Source organism: Uloborus diversus, chromosome 7, assembly GCF_026930045.1.
Source record: "Uloborus diversus isolate 005 chromosome 7, Udiv.v.3.1, whole genome shotgun sequence".
Taxonomy (NCBI): Eukaryota; Metazoa; Arthropoda; class Arachnida; order Araneae; family Uloboridae; genus Uloborus; species Uloborus diversus.
The window spans coordinates 109,711,070-109,728,946 of record NC_072737.1 but is presented as its reverse complement, the minus strand read 5'-3'; positions in this window follow the sequence as shown (position 1 = coordinate 109,728,946).

The following is a 17,877-nucleotide window of genomic DNA, read 5'->3' as shown; positions in this document are numbered from 1 at the left end:
TACAATCTTTCTGAGAACAATTTAAATTTTGTTTTAAACAGACATAATATTTTTTAAAAAAATTTGTGGCAATGCATTTTTACTTCCTATTTAAACAATATTACTGAAAATTCCCCTCGATGCAATCAACTAAGATTTTTTTTTGAGGAGACAGTAATAAAAAATAAATACTGATTAATTAACCTATGGAAATCCTAAAATAATGAGCACATGTATCCCGAAATTCATTCAATAAACTAGTTATTAAAATACAAACTTTATCTTTACCTTTTGTGTCAAAATTTAAGAAGGTATTTTGTAGTTCGAGAAAGTTTTCCGCCATGGAGTAAGAATATCAGAATTAATGACGTAGTGCAAAAAACTTGATAGCTCAAGAGCGGCGTTCTATCTTTATGTTAATTATCTAGAGTTGAGGCTTATCTGAGTCCTATGTCGAGTTAAACGCTTTTTCTGATTCTTTGTTGAGCAGTTTCTTAATTAATAGAAAATTTTAGATGTTCCAATTAGTTAGAGAGATCTTAATCATCTGCGTTTAACAATGGTTCGTTTTGATTTTTTTTAATTCTTTGACAATGAAAGTAAATAACCGTTTCTAGCAAAAATGGGCTGTGAAAAATATCAACAATGTTGTGCCAAAAATGATATTCCTTAACCTCTTAAGATTCGATCAAATATCACTGTTAAAAAATATTATTTCTTGGCTGCAAATTGTCGTTTTGGGACTCTAATAACATTTATATATGTATAAAACGAGCTGATGCGTGCATCACATAATTTCTTTTTACTCCAATTTTAATGTCATTTCCCCATTATTAGCAATTTTAATGTGATTCAAAAGTTTACTCTCTAAATATCACCACCAGTGGCCAAATAAAAACCAGATTTAAAATAAAATTAAAAAAAAAAAAACACCACGACAAATTTGTCGCCAAGTTGGCGACAAAACTTGGCGACCAAAAAACTCGTGATATATTGCCAAGTGTCCCCCAAATTAGAAACACCCGAACGCAACCAAAATGGAAGGTGCACAACTAAACCTCACTAGGAGTCTACGTATCAAATTTCAACTTTCTAGGACATACTGTTCTTGAGTTATGCGACATACATACGCACATACGGATGTTACGAGAAAAATCGTTGCAATTAACTCGGGGAATGTCAAAATGAATATTTCGGGTGTTTATACGTTCTTAGAAACGTATCCGCGTGTGGTGGGATTGAAAAAAAAAAAAAAAAACTCAACATTAATTCGGGAGTGAAGCACAATTAAAATTAAGGCCGAATTTTGCGTGAAATTTTTTTCGCGAATACAATACTTCCTTTTTTTGTAAAAGGAAGTAAAAAAGGGGGGAATAAATATTTGAGTTTCTGATTGAAAAAAAATGATGTACCATTATTTTAGCATGAAAACAGGACACATAAAAATAAAACCTATGCATGAACTTTATAATGCCTTAAATTTGGTTTGTGATTTGTTTAACAAAGGTATAAAATTGAAGAGGAAAATAAAAATAGCTAAGATACCTTATAAAGTGTAACTTATACCGCCATTTACATGACGCTAATCAAGTGAGAATTTATTAGACTACACTAGCTTTAAATGATTCCTGAAAAAAAAAGAAAAGAAAAAAAAAGCAATTCTTTTAATCAGTATACTCGATTGAGTACACCCAGAATGAAAAGGCTAAATATAATTGGCAGTTTATGACATGAAACAATAATGAAATAGATTGCAGAAAACGAGTTTCAAGAAACTTGGAATGAAAATTGCATATGCATGGTATACGCATAGTAATACATTGGGTAAATGCACCAGTGCTCAGCCTGTCTCCAGAAGTCGGCCACAATGACGTAAAACATCCCATGAATATTATACAGGGTGTTCCGTTTTAACCTGCAAGAACTCTATTTTCGCAACCGTTAGTCAGATTCATACTTCCAATTGCAAAAATGTTCCAAATCAGATATAGAGTTAATGTATTGAAAGTTTGAAGCAAAAATAAAAATAAGTGAAAAAATACAAAATTTAACTTTTTATACGTTCCCCAGGTCCCCTTACTTATGCGTAGGGAAATAATCTCCATTGAAAAATAACTCCAACACAAAAAGTTTGAAATTAGTACTACCAATATTCACTGAGATATGAAACGCAGCGTTTTGTGACTTACACCATTTTACACTCGTCGTCAAAAACACCTTTTAGAGGGAAATATAGCGGTTAACAAGTGTTTAAATTTATAATGTTTGCATAGAGTGTAGTTTTTCAAATTGTTTGAGGTTTTGCAGTGTGTTTTTTGCGTATCGCGGGATAACTTGCCTTTGTTTTTGAATAGCAATGAAAAATATAAATACCTTGATTTTTTTTTTACTTTGACAACCTGTCATTCTTCTGAAAGGGCTTTAAATTCTAATTTCATCTTCTGTATGGTCCCTTAATATTTTGGAACTGGAATATCTCCTTGAGTTTTGGCCACACAAATGCCAATGTTTTGTTTCAGTAACAGTTTTCAATGAAGATTATTTCTCTAATTATAAGTTAGGGGACCTTACAGGTAATAATCTTTTTATTTAAAGCAATGTGCTCGTCCTTCAAATTTTCCATTTCACTTACTTTTCAGTTAAGTGGAAATACTTCCCTTAAATGGCTACTGTTCGTTGTTTTTTTGTCCAACTGAATGGCTCTAATATTAAAGGAATGCATAATCTAATGCTTTAATAAAAAAATGAACATTTCTTAAAACAAGTTGTGTCATTTAAGGAGCGAGTCAACCATTGAATATTGTTTTTTTTTTTTTTCTTCTGAATTTCCATGTAGGCCATTGTCATTCCATTCTCGGCCACGGTAGGCTGTGTACTGATACTGTTCTGTTTGGGATGCTTGGTTGATTAATTCATGCGAACCACGCTCTTAAAATGGCTTCTCTAATACTCTAAATTATGGTATTGAGATAAAATGAAAATTTAGCTGTGATAAGCACGATTTTTAGCCTACTTTCCCGCAAAAGTAAAGGAAAGAAAAAAGCACTAAGAAGGCTCAAGGTATCTAATTTTACTAAAAACAAAGAAGAAAAAAAAGAAAATTAAATAAATATTAAAAAATTAAAACTTAGAAAGGATACTTAAAGCTAGAAAAAATGTGTCTCTGTCGGTCCGTCGACCCCTCCAATAACTTTTGAGTGAATAGTCCGATTCGAGATAAACTCTTTTTTTTTTGTTCAAAAGACCTCGCTGGGACAACTCATTCCCACATTTCACTTTTTGATTTGAACAATTTTTCATTCAATTTTTAATAGTTCAAAAAAGCTTAACATATAGTTAACATCCTACGGGGGAAATTTAATGCAAATATACAATGCTGACCAAATTATTAGACTAAAGAGTTTTTTTTGTCTTTATACACTATTTGTACTAAAATACTATTTATTTTGCTGTTAAAGTACAGTACATACTGTACACTGATTATTACGTTATTTTAGCATAATTTAATGTTTGCAAGTGGCAGCACTGTCTGCTTTGTTTATGTTCTTTGTTTATCTACTTACCAGGAACATAACCTCAATCAGTTTAAACAATTCACTATTTTTTTTTATTAGTGTCTTCTGTTTTATTTAAAGTTAGTTTTAGGTAATTATTGAGTACGTGTATATGAGTATATATCATAGTGAGTATAAACAATTTTTTACCTCCTTTTTTAAAAAGTTAAGAAATGGTGTAAACCTTGTGAAAAGTATGCCAAAAAGACTTAAAATGCTCATCAAGAACAAGGGAATGTATACTAAATATTAGATAATTATTTCACTGTTCGTTAATGTGTCTATAGTTATGAAATCAATAAAGAATTTACTTTTAAAACAGTCTTAACTAGTCTAATAATTTGACCAGCACTGTAATACTGCACTTAAGAGCGGATATGCTTTAAACAAACTTTGTTGGAAAAAGCTCTTGAAGAACATGTTTAGAAAATATTATTATTATTTTTTTTGATTTAGCTATTTAGCAGAATGCAGGCTCAGATAGAAAATGACCAACTCCGACTCCTAGATTTGGGGAGCCTTCAACTCCGAATCCAATCCCTGTACCCTAAAATAAGTCCGACTCTGACTATGCAGCCTTGGCAGAAATATAGACTCAAAAGGGGCAGTGACAGACTTCGACTTTTGGAGTTAGCTTTCAACTGCCGACTTCCTTTTTTAAAGCTTTCGGCATCCGACTCCAATTCTTTTACCCCACAACCAGCTCAAATCCGAATCCACAGCCCTAGTTTCTACTGTGAAATAATGATTGTTAAAATTATTTGCTTTTATTTCCATTCAAAAGTTTTAATTAAGTTTATTTTGGCGACGGAAAGTATAAGAAAACTCAGAGTGCTATATTTTTAACAGAAAAAAAGGGGGGAGGGGGGCAGATGCTTCAATTATTGGGAAAATGATTTATTTAAGGGAACTCTTTCTTACTTATTTATTTTCTAAAATGTATTTATTTTAGTTTTTGGAAAGGAGGGAAAAATAAAATCCAAGGCATTTTATTTTTATTCAAAAGTACTTCTACAAACAATCTTTTTAAACATAAAGTGTACTTATTTTGATCTGATTTTTATTTATATTTTTTTTTGGAAATAATTAACGAATTTTTTTATGGAAAAAAATAAAATCGTTTGCTGCGTTGTTTAAAAGGTCCTACTACTTATTTGTTTGTTTATTTATTTGTGCTTATCTATTTAAACAGATAAATGAGACAGATTTTGTTTCTAGAAATCATCTTAAAATGTTAAAAAGTTATGTTTGAAACAGTCTGCGATTTTAGTAATGCAGTTTTAGGAATTGCATGTTTGAGATTTTGAAGTCTTAGCTAATTATGAGAATGTTCATTAGATACTGGAAAGTTGAGGTTGATGTACGGCAAAGTAGACGCGTTGAATTCTGGATGGAATTTCTTGTTATTTATTTAAAAGTGTTCTGATAGTTAACTCTGTTCTGAAATTTCTTACTACTCTCTCTCTGTCTCTATAGGGGGGCAGTATACAGGGATAGACAAATACTAAAATCTTAGGAACCAGGAAAACGTTTTTAAGCACGACAAATAGTTTTTTCAGTTTATAGGAAAGTCCAACATAACATTGCTTTTGAGACTAAAGAATTTTGTTGGATCATGCGCGGGCGCGCGAGAGAGCATGTGTGTGTAGAGGGTGCAACAAAGAAGCTGTATTCTGTACTAGTGGTACCCGCACGGCTTTGCCCGTAGTTGAAAATTCAAAGGTTATTCGGTTCGCCTGTATATTTACAAATAATGGATGACGAATTTCTCGCCAATTGGCTATGTTCATTCGCTCTCCCATTCCACGTCATGATAATTTCGTAATTTACTCGTCCATCTAATGATAATTTTGCTCCGGAAAGTGTTCTTAAAATTGAAATAGAAAAAAAAAATCGAATTTTCGAAACATCGCTTCGATGTGCACACCCCCATGCTACAAACTAACTTCGTGCCAAATTTCATGAAAATCGTCAGAACGGTCTAGGCGCTATGCGCGTCACAGACATCCTACAGACATCCAGACAGAGAGACTTTGAGCTTTATTATTAGTAAACATTTAACTCAATAAAATAATGCTAAATTTGATTGAAGTTTTGCAATTATATACATTTTATTTTATTTACGGATTAAACGGATTTTCCCCTATTTTATGGCTCATACAAGAAACTTTAGAGAGTAATGAAATATTCAAATGCAATACAATATTTTATCCCAGTTCTTACACAGAAGAAAACAATCTTGTTTATATATGCTTTGACAAAGATTGCTTGCGATGTATTTTCTCCACTGAACTTTATCGAAATGTATTCGTGTCTCTGGAGAAATTCAAAGAAACATTGACAGCAAAAGACAAATAAAGAATTTTCTTCTGATCGAAAAGTATTTTTATTTTTTCCCTTACTATGATGAAAGTTAAATGATAATACTTATAATTATTTGCTGATTCGTGCGAAGACAGAATTAATTCAAAACCTCGGTTTTTAAAAGTTATTTTTTAAATAACAGCAAAAATGAGACTTTTTTGTATATTTCCGCTGATAACGGTGAAAAAAATCTTTAAAATGATAACTTACTTTTGATATTCCATGAAGTATTGAGGAAGATATGGCGTACCCCGCAAAAAACATCTTTGAGAAATAACATATATAATGCCTGCTATTTACCATGTTTAAATAAACGTTTTTTTTCTTTCTGGTTTCAAGGCAACAACACAACTGTGGTTTAGAATCCTTCCCCAAATTATTTAAGATTACATATTCATAGAAATTTTGATCAGAATTCAGGTGAGGAAAATTTGTGATTCAAAAAAATACATTTACCAGCTTATGGAAGAATCGATCCCATGACCTTTCGCGTTATTAGCAGGACGCTCTTACGAACGGAGCTAATGGGCATGAAATTATAATTCGAACGGTTCAATACGTTTTTGCAGTTTGAACCTCCCTTCCCCCTACGACCCTTCCTGGGTGTAAAAGTTCCTTCCTGTTAAATTCAGCCGAGAACTGACGCAAGCAGTGGACATTAGTCTTTAAAAATTAAGTTAAGCCTCGTTTAGAATGCGAAAACAATTTAAAATGACAAATCAAGGGCTTTTTAAAAAAACTACTGGAACTTGGGAAAAGTTTTTTTGTGCAGCTTTTTAAGGGCTTTGATATGCATCAAAAATCAAACAAATATGATTATTTTTCGATGAGATACTCTCAATTTTATGATTTTCTTTAAAATTGAAATAAAAAGGATGGAATACTTTTTTTCTTTTTCAAAACGAAAAGTACCTATGTTCACCCCAGTCTCCCTGACAACGTGTATATAAAATTTCATAATGATTGGTTGAGTAGTTAAGACGTGAAAAACAAACAAAAGAAAACTAAACAAACAAATAAACAATCAACCAAACAAAACTCACTTTCGCATTTATAATACACTAGCTGCATTGCCAGGCTTTGCTCGGTCTACCTTGAAAATACAAATTGTGTCAAGTGATGTATATTCAACAATCACAGGCTAAAATAAATAAATAATAATAAAAAAAAACATCATGCAAACTTTCCCTTCCAAACAATGACGACAGATATTAAAATACTTTTAAGAAATTAAATCAAGAAAGATATATTTAAAAAGAATACCATGAAAACACAAAACAAAATAAGTTTAAGGAATTAAAATGCGAAAGAAATTGGTTAAAAATTTGAATGGAAATGCGATTTTTTAAACTTGATTTAAAAAGGCTAATAACTTCTTTTCCTTTGGAGATAGAAGCTTAGTTTTTCGACCAAAGGTCAAAATAGATCTGGAGTAAAAAATGTCGCTTTTTCCAATGGTGTCAAAAAGAAAACTGTGGGACATTTCCTTCACTTTTTATTGATAAATTTAATGAAGAAAGTTGTGCCAATTTTTCAACTAAGCCTAAACAAAGTCGAGCTAAAAAAGCAAATAACTCCCGTCGTAAGTAGGTTAGAGCATTGAAACAAATTGCGTAGAACGCGGGAAATTCTACTCTTTCCAATGATTTATAATATTAATATATGCAAGTAATTTCTCACCCTCATATTCAGGAATTTATGTGAAAATTGGGCCTGAATTGGAATAAAAAAAAGAACTATTCATCGATTTTTTTTCAAACTGGTCTGCAAACCTTTTCACGAATTAAAAGAACAAACTGAAAATTTCAGCGAAATCGACCGGTAGTTCTCGAATTTTACGAGTTCAAACACACAGACGCTTTTTGAAGACATCATTTTTTACTATGTAGACATAAGGATTCTCAAGATATACACTATATGACCAAAAGTATTGGGACGCTTCCAAAAATTCACATTTTTAGGGATTTCCCGAGAAATAAAAGACCAATTGCTCTCTAATTTTCTTTCGCATAAAAGGTATACTTCAGCTGTCTTTCCCAACAAAAATGAAGTCTACTATTTATTTAGGAGACCGGCAACAAATTGAGGAAACAAAAAAAAAAGTTTTTGATCAATTTTCATTGTAAATAGTTGAGAATAAGCTATAAATTTCAGAAATAAGTTAAGTATCAAGAACTTATTTTTATATTTTCGTGAAAATATCTCTTAGATCGACGGAGATACAAGCATTTCTTTCAAAAATGCAAATGTTTTGTGAAGGTTTTCGGCTCATATCACGCAGATTTTTCCGTCAAACGTTACTAAACTTTCAGAATATTTGACAACATTTTAGAAAAAAAAAATTAAGTTGAAATATTTAAAATTTAACGAAATATGAACGTTTAAAGCATTTAACTTTTCACTGCACATGCTTGAAAGATAGCAATTTATAACTTTCACAACCCAAAGCTCTTTTATATCCTATAACTCATAAAAAAAATTTCGTCTCAATGTCTTTAAAATTTAAAAAGCTATCAGCGATCTAATGAGCCGAATTTCTATAATTGTTGGACAGGCGACGAATGGTAAGGGGTCGTTCGCAAACTGGCAACACTTTCCTGTAATCGTTGCAGAGTGATTTATGATAAGAACGGATTATTTGTGAACGATCCCTCACGATTCGTCGTCTAGCCAAGAATTATTAAAATTCGGCTCATTAGATCGCTGATAACTTTTTACATTTAAAAGATATCAAAGTGGATTTTTTAATGAGTTGAAGGATATATCAGGTCTTCCGACTATGAAAATTATAAATTGATATCTTTCAGGCATGCGCAGTGAAAAATTAATTGCTTCAAACATTCATATTTCCCAAAATTTTCAATATTTTTACTCCACATTTTATTATTAGGTTTCTCTAATATGCTGTCAAATATTCTGAAAGTTTAGCAACATTTAACGGAAAACTCTGCGTAATATGAGCTGAAAACCTTCGAAAAAAATTTGCATTTTTGAAAGATATGCTTAAATCTCCGTGTGGTATGAAAGATACTTTGACAAAAACATAAAAATAAATTCTAGATAGATTTTTAATTTATTTCTGAAATTTATAGCTTATTCTCAGATATTTACTATGAAAAATGATCAAAAACCTTTTCTTGTTTCCTCAATTTGTTGCTCGCGCGTTTTGCGTATACCTAGAAAGACGAGCAGCGGTCACTTTGACCGCCATATTTAAAATAATAGAAATTTCCTCCTTTTGGGATTTTCAGCCATAGAAAAGATTTGTTTCATAATATCAAAGTTTAATTTAACAATTTAATCCTAATATAGTCTGCAAATAAGTCTCAGATAGCTTTTTTTTTTACGTTCGATCAAGTGCACATGCTTTACACAATTGGCATTGAGAAAGAGGAAATTTGTACAAAAAAGAGGAAATTTTCTTAGCATGTAATAACTAACAAGTACTATAATCAACCATGCATGTGTTTGATTTAAAAATATCTTAATATCGCAAGATACCGTACATTACTATCTTTTACAGTATTTCGAAATACTTATGTTATCACGTCACCTGTATATTAGTCATTAACAGTTTTTTGTTTGGAAGTTAGAACAAATGCTCGTAGTTTTAGTTCCGCATGATTTAATTTCACACTATTTTAATCTTTTTCCTGAGGTACTTACTTATTTATATGCAGCAAAATTGATCAGTGGGGATGACTTGGCGGAAATTGAAGAAATATAGGAGTTCTGTTTTTGAAATTTTCTCCTTTTTTTCGGCGTCGGACCCTTTTCACTCTTTCTTTCACTACTTTTTAAATTTTGAGCATCAGTTTTTATTAGCGAGGTTTCTTCTCATTCTAACTCAGAAGAACAATCCTTTTCTGCAAATCTAGGCTCCGAAACATATTCGCAATAATCTCATGAAATCAAACTATTCTCATCGCTAGAAATATATTTCTCTTCAGATAAGTCAGACTGTTCATTCAAACCATAATCTGTTTTAGATATAAATCTGCAACACTTTCAGGAGTTAATGTTCCTATAAGTTTTGCTTGTCAACGGTTCATCTCGACATCATGAAAATAATTGTGACTGAGCACTTCATTATCACCGAAGAAAATAAACGTCAATGCTTCAAGCAAAGCACATGTTTTGGTGCACAAAACAATTCCAGCAAACATTTTTGTAATTTACCTGTTTATATTTCCTTTTTTTTTAGACCCAAAGTAATTTCACGTGTTCAGTCACATGCTTTTCAAATTTAGCTTTCCCAACTTTGCCCCCTGTGCAGATAGCAGAAAACTGAAACCATGCAACCAGCAGGTGTTTCGCATTTTCCTAACAGTTCAAAGAATTAAACCTGACCAACAGGTACTACTCAAGCTCAAAAGAACATTACTCACCCTGAAACTAACAATAGTCCATAGTACACACAACTGATAAGCGAAAAAAGAAGAAAACGGATGCATAAAGAAAGGTTCACTTAGCGGTCAAAATGACCATAGTCAGTCTTTCTAGGTATAAACATTTATAGCGACTATAATAATAATCCTAAAAGAAAAAAAAAATACTGTTGTAAAATCTTAATAAATAGTTAGGAAAAGTCAATGAAGGAAAAAGAGTTTGAAAATTAAACGCAGCAAATATGAGCATTTGAAAATCGTTTGCGGTCAAAATGACCGCTTCCGTCTTTCTAGTGTTAATTTATGTTGATAAATAGCAGCTGGAGTATACCTCTTACGTGAGAAAAACTACAGAGCAATTAATCTTTTATTTCTCGAGAATTCCGTAGAAATGTGAATTATTGAAAAGTGTCTCAATACGCGTGGTCATATAGTGTATCATTACATTGGTCTCCCTCCGAAATTAAATCTTAGCTGAGCCACCGTCTTCGCAGTACTTAGTAATGTTTGAAAGAGATAATAACACAGTTATCCGATACAATCGTATTTCTTCAAAACTATCCTTCAAACTGTCCATTCACTAAATTCTTTAATTACGAATAGTAACTGTTATAACAACTTCACAGTAAGTTTCCCATTTGTGTGAAGCCTTTGAAAAATATCTTCAGGTTAATATTTTGAGTATGGAATTAGATTTCAAAGGAACAAGCATTTAGCTAAAAATACATATAACAATATTTATGCTGAGATGACTTCTGTAATTTTTATTCATTATTTCGGTTTCACTAAATCCTTGAAACTGTGTAATTTGAAGCACTTTCATTCTCATGGTAGCAAAGCATCTTTTAATTAATTAGACTCTTCAGAAGTTCTAATTAGTCGGCTTGGTTATTTTTAAAAGCTAAATAATGCACCCAACATTTTTTTTGTACATTTTCCGATTGTAATTAGAGAAATCGATAAGCATTTTTTGTACAGTGCTAGAAAATTTTTCATGAAAGAATTATCGTTTGTAAACCAAGAACAATTCGATTTCTTTAAAAATATCTCTTAATGAAAAAAAAAGAGAGTGTTGAAAGGAAGAATCATGATCGGGGGAGGGGGGGGGGTTAAAGATATCTTACTTTTTATTGGAGTATCAATAGACAGCATTATAAGTTCTAGATCAGAACACCTGAAAATAGTAAGAAAATAAATCAGTAAAATAAATAAATTACCTAAAACCTAATAGCACATCAAAATAAATAATTTTTCATCAAAAATTAAATCATTTTCAACGTTTTCTTTCAGAAAAAAAATTAAAAAGGGCACCTCGGATTTCTTTTTTTCAAGTTACCGAAAAAGAATCGAAAAAAATAAATAAAATAATAACAATAAAAAGAAACAAATAAAAAAATCACCTATATAAATTACTTTTGTCAAAAATAAAATCGCTTGCAGCTCTTCTTTTCGGGTATACTTTTTCCCCGATTTTATTTGCATTTTACTAAAAGTAAAATAGCTAAATAAACACTTAAGAATGGAAGGCGAGGGGGAAAAAATGATCTCAACAATAAGCTTTACTTGCTTTTACACTCTGAGGGAAGTATTGTGATCACGGAAATTTTTTACTGTTGAGTAGCTTTTCTATCAGTCCGTACGTGCATATGCATTTACGAAAGAATGATCAGCCAAAATATACATTTTGACGACTACCGAGTAAATTTGATGGAGCTTTCTCATGACGCTACGTATGTGCATATTCATCTCGCATAGCTCAAAACGTCATGCAATAAAAGTTTGAAGTTTACTAAATACAGTTTATATGGGATCTATTTGAGCACATTTTTTTTTTTTTTTTTTGATTGCGTTCGAATGTTTCTAAAGTGTTCTTTTTTTTTCTAGTAATATCCGGTGTTGATTTTAATGCAGGCGCGTGTGATGTCAAAACCCTTTCTGTAGCCAAGGTTTAGTCACTAACTTGGCGATATATCGCCAAGTTGACGACTAATTTGGTGACAAGTGTGAAATTTCGAATTTTAAGTCAGTTTGGCGATATTTACGGAGGTTCCTATACATTCTGCGTTAAAATTGGCTTTAATTGGAAAATTAATCTCTGTAAAAGTCTTTTCTGCATCGGCTTGCAACAAATTACAGGTGTAAGTATTAAGCATGTTTTCTGCCCACTCTAAGGCAATATTATAATGTATTGCTGTTCCTGTTTCACGTTACACTTAGTTTTTGTTCCTCTAAACTCACATCTCAGTTAGCAATAAAAAACATCGCGTTTGTTTACATTGGCATGCTCCATGTTGTGTTGACAACACTACTTTTATTAGGTGCAGGAAGATGTCTAAAAGGTTATGCATTTTAGAAGTATTGCCTCTAAGATGCATATAATCTCCAACTATTAGCCAGTATTAAGTCTTCAAAAAATGGGAATTTTGATTTTCAGTAGCTACTTTTTCCCCGTTTCTTGAAACCAAAAACTTAGAATTTTTTTCAAAACCTAGTGAAAATTTATTCAAATCCAAAAATAAAATAGGGGAATAAAGTGTGATAGCCGAGACTTTTCGAACGAAAAAAAGAAAAACACAAACAACAAGCCGGACAATCGAAGCCCTATTTGAAAAGCTATTTGGCGAGGGGTATTGCGAAAGGATTGCGGGGCAGACAGAAAGGCTGACAGACACCCACATTTCAATATCTCAATACTATCTTCTTCGAAAGTTTTATTCATTACTTGTTTATTAATTTATATTGCATGTATTAAGCCTTATTTCAGGTACTGCAGAGTAGAGCAACAAAAAGTAGATCTTAATAAACACTTTTTATCAAAGTAAAATCGTTTGCAGCTACTTTTTTTTGGGGGGTGAAAATAAAGCACTTTGAATGTCCCTTTTCTTTCGTCTCAAAACAAAAGTAAATAAATAAATGAATAAAACTTTAGAGTGAAAAGTAACAAAAATATCACTTAAAAATGGTTTGTGAGCATAAAATCCTTTGTGTTTTAAATTTTCTTTATTTTGATTCAATCAACTAACTTCTATGATTGAAGTGAAAAACCAAACTAAATAAAGCACAAATTCTGAAGAAAATGCAGCACATAGCTATTTCAAGACTACAATGGAGCCTCTTCATCAGTGCAGGAAGCTCACAAACACAACCAAAAGTCGCGAGAGAACTAACAAAAACAACATAGACACCGGTATTTATATCAAAGAGGGCCAACCAATAGGAATTCGGGACACAAGACATCAAACAACCACTCAGCAAACAGCAGGTCAACTGATTGATTGTTTGTTATCTGGTTGCTGTTGATGTCTGGTTTGCTGATTGGTTGTTTGATGTCTTGTGTCCTGAATTTCTATTTCTTCTTTCTTAAGGCAATATCAGCAAATGTTCCTATTTTGAATGTTAAACAAGTATTTATTCATTTATTTTTTGACATTTTAGATAAATAAGTCTGAATTTCTCCCGTTGACCTTTTATTAATTTTCACTGAATTGCTTAAAGAATATTTTTAAAATAACCACATCTTAAAACCTTTATGAATTACTTTGTGTATACAAATAAATTTTGTTTAAAGCTGCTTCTTAGTTCATGTTTTATATAAAACTCATGTTATATATACTAACTTCCCCGTTAGCACTAAAGTTATTATTTTTTTACAGCTCGAAATTGCGTGAAAAAAAAATTTCGATTAAAAAATGAAGTATGAAAGTATACTGGCAGAGATTTTCCTGACAAAAAATAAATAGATAAATAAATAAATACATAAATAAATAAATACATAAATAAATAAATACATAAATAAATAAAAGCTTGTTGAAATCGAATTATTTCCTCAAAAATTATTAGGTGACGGCAGGACAAGTAGAACGATAGCGAGATTTATCCCGTCTCAAAACCTTACTTTCAAAATTGTTTTTCAATATTTATTGAATTATGTAATTTATTTTTGAGTTCCGTTTTGTTTTTAGTGTTATTTTTACGGTTCATTTAGTTTTCTTTTTTAATTTTTCAAAAACCATTTACGTGAAAGTCGACTAAAAAATGCCAAAGATGCTTCGAGCTAAAGCCATGAGTAAATGAACATAAATGTCCAACGTTAAAATATGCATTTTTATTAAAGAAATTTTTTTCTTGAGAATTTGCGTTTTATTTACATTGATTTTTCATGTTACTCATCATAGATTCAATTCGGTTAGTTTCAATATCCGTAGTCATTGTATGCACAGAAGATAGAACTTATAGTTATTACTTATCTATATAATAAAATATTCGATATTGCTACCCGGATTCTTTAGATGTTTGCACGAAACAAAATATTTTTCTTAGTAACCCAAATGAAAAAAAAAAAAAGACGTAAATAAAAAGAATTCTGAAGATGCTTCTTGATGCATTTTCTTAAAGTGCATTTTTCCCTAGCGAAATTCGAAGGATGTTGATATAAAGGAAAATAAGTTTCTTCCGTGACTCAAAAATACGTATCATAACCTAACTACTGCAAGAAAGAAATTCGTTCGTTTGAAAAAGTAGCATGACGTATAGTCAAAAATTTTGTTATGGTGATGCAGAATAGGGTTTATCCGAAGCATGGAACAGACGCAGCATTATTTTTGAAAGTGTGCGACTAGTGATTACAATACCGGGATACCGAATACCGGTATTTCGAGCTATTTTGCAATTTCGTGATACCGGTGTTTGCTGAGGTAAAATACCGATATTTTCGGTATTAGCTGAAAATAATAAATAGTTTTAATTAAACAGTTTTCAATTTAACTTATTAGATATTTGCTTTTATTTTAAATGCACATTTATTTTTCCATGATACAGCACCGAAGTGAGTCTAGCGCTGTAAAAATTCGGCTTCAAACTTACGAACTAATAGAATATCATTTAATATAGTAAATTCTGATTATTCGAGGAATTGGGTGCCACGTGTGCACCCACGTTTTTCACAACGGAACTTCACCTCAATGTAAAACAAGTGTACATATGTACGGTGAAGGAAGCACAAAAAATAAATATATATATATATAAAAAAAAAAAAAAAACACGCACAAACGACTGAGTTTAAACTTGCAATTTTTCGACAAAAAAAAAAAAAAAAAAAAAAAGAATTTTGACTCCTTGAATTCAAATTATGTTTTTCGCAATTACGAACGTGTGTGTGTATATAGGCGTGTGTGTTTGTGTCCAGGCATGAGTGTGTGGGTATGTGTATAGGTATGCGTATGTATGCGCGTGTGTTTGTGTCTGTATGCAGGCATGAGTGTGTGTGTATGTGTAGGTGTGTGTATGTATGCATGTGTGTGTAGGACATAGACGCAATCTGGAGACGGTTTTCGCTAGAGGAGCAGTATCGGGAGGGGCCGGTCGACGGTGGTGCTGGCAGAGGGAGGCAGGGGGAAAATAAAATCATTGGAACATCAAAACCGTCAAATGAGAACAATAAGCAATGTGATTGCTAAAAAAAAAGAAAGAAAAAAAAAACAGCCATTGGTATTTGCTTTTTTTTGCGAAAATACATATTCCTGATTGTTAATCGACTCGCGGATAATCCGCTCGCGAATAATTAGGAGTTTACGGTAAAAGTATTAGAAATATTACAATGATATTTTCATTCCTGGATGGTGAGATAAATCGTACTTTGGCACGTTTATGTGCGCCGTGTTTTTATTTTTTCCATTTCCGTCATCACTCACCTTCCCGTTTATGAAAGTTAATTTCAAGTGGAATTAGGAATGTATTTATCCTACAAATAATTAACTTCAACCATCCATTGCAGTAATACTTTGTGTTTTTATCAATATTTGTCTCAACTGCACTGAATTTTGAAATAAACTTTTTTTGTTTGTGTAACAAAGATAGTTTAATGTCCCCGGTATTGGTGTACTGTTTTGTCTCGCTACTTAACTATATACAGTCAATTCGCGATAACTCGAAGTCCGATAACTCGAGTACTACTATAACTAGAATTTTTTATTAAGTCCCGTCTCCTTTGTCTTTAATCCCATGCTAATTATTCTCAATATCTCGAAGTTAACTTCCTTTAACTCGAAGTATTTTCTAAGATAACTCGAAATTTATTTCGAAAGAACAAAAAAAGAAAAGAAGCAAGTGACTATGCGAGAAAAATTAATTCACCTTCACTTGCAATTCCTTCACAATAGACCTCTAAAGCAAGAAGAGCACCTGTTGAGCCCATGTGCGAAAAAAAGGTTACACGTGCGGAAATGAGTTAGCTTGTTTTCTTTAGTTGTACTGTACTGTTTACACTTTCACATGTTGCTGGGCTACAAATTAGCTTTTAAGCTGTCAAATTGTCAGTTGATTGTACCTTTATCCAAAGGCTGACCTAAGTTGAAATGCATTCCCCTTCATTCTTTAGTTCGATCATTTGCTGATAAATTCCTGAGAGACAGAGTGAGTTTTCTTTACTATTAAAGATGTCTAAGCAAGTACTCTGTCAATGATTTTTCAAAAGACAAATAGAAACTTCCAAAGCGGTAGAATCCATGAATTTGAATTTGAAACGAATGAAGATGTGCACCTTTCCTGAAGTAGAATCACTCTGTTAAAGTGCTTCCAGCAGTATCGAAATCAAAACCATGCTTTTGATTTTTCTTCTCTCTCAACATTTTTGATTAAACTGTGCATGTTGTGCTTAAAAACTTTTAAGCTCTGTCATTTTGTCTGTCATATGTACATATTAATTAAAGTATTTAATGATTTTTAATATTAAAATGTCAAAACCAAAACTAGTGGTAAGTCAAACTACTGATAAGTCGAAGTTTTCCGTTGTTATTTTCAGATTCGAGTTATCGCGAATTGACTGTACTTGGCGAGATAACATTCAGAAATTATATAGTGAATTGAAAATTCGCATATAGGCAAGGCATAATATATTTTCCGACATGTAAATAATTATAATTCTAAGGAATTTTGGAAAGAAAACGAAAACTATTTAAAGAAACTAACAAGATCAAATTTACTTAAGTTCATCGTAAAACGAGCTGATGTGTGCATCACATGACTTCCTTTTACTCCAATTTAATGTCATTTTCTCCTTATTGGCAGTTTTAATATGATTCAATAGTTTACTCTCTAAATATCACCAAAATGGCCGAATTGAAACCAGATTAAAAAAAAAATAATAATAAAAAATCGCCAAACTTGTCGGCAAGTTGGCGACAAAATTTGGCGATCAAAAGACTAGCGATATATTGCCAAGTGTCCGCCAAATTATATCACCACTTAAGTTTACTTCGAAATTAACAATGATTTCCCCCCCAAAAGGAGCAAAAGACCCCCTTTGGAGCATACGAATTCAACCAAAAAGGAAGGTGCACAACTAGACCCCACTTGGAGTCTATGTACCAAATTTCAACTTCTTAGGACATCCGTTCTTGAGTTATGCGACATACATACACACATACGCACATACATACGTACATACAGACGTCACGAGAAAACTCGTTGTAATTAACTCGGGGATCGTCAAAATGGATATTTTGGGTGTCTGTACGTTCCTAGGCACATATTCTCGTGTGGTCGGGTTGAAAAAAAAAAAAAAATAGCATTCATTTGGGGGTGAACAAAATGGA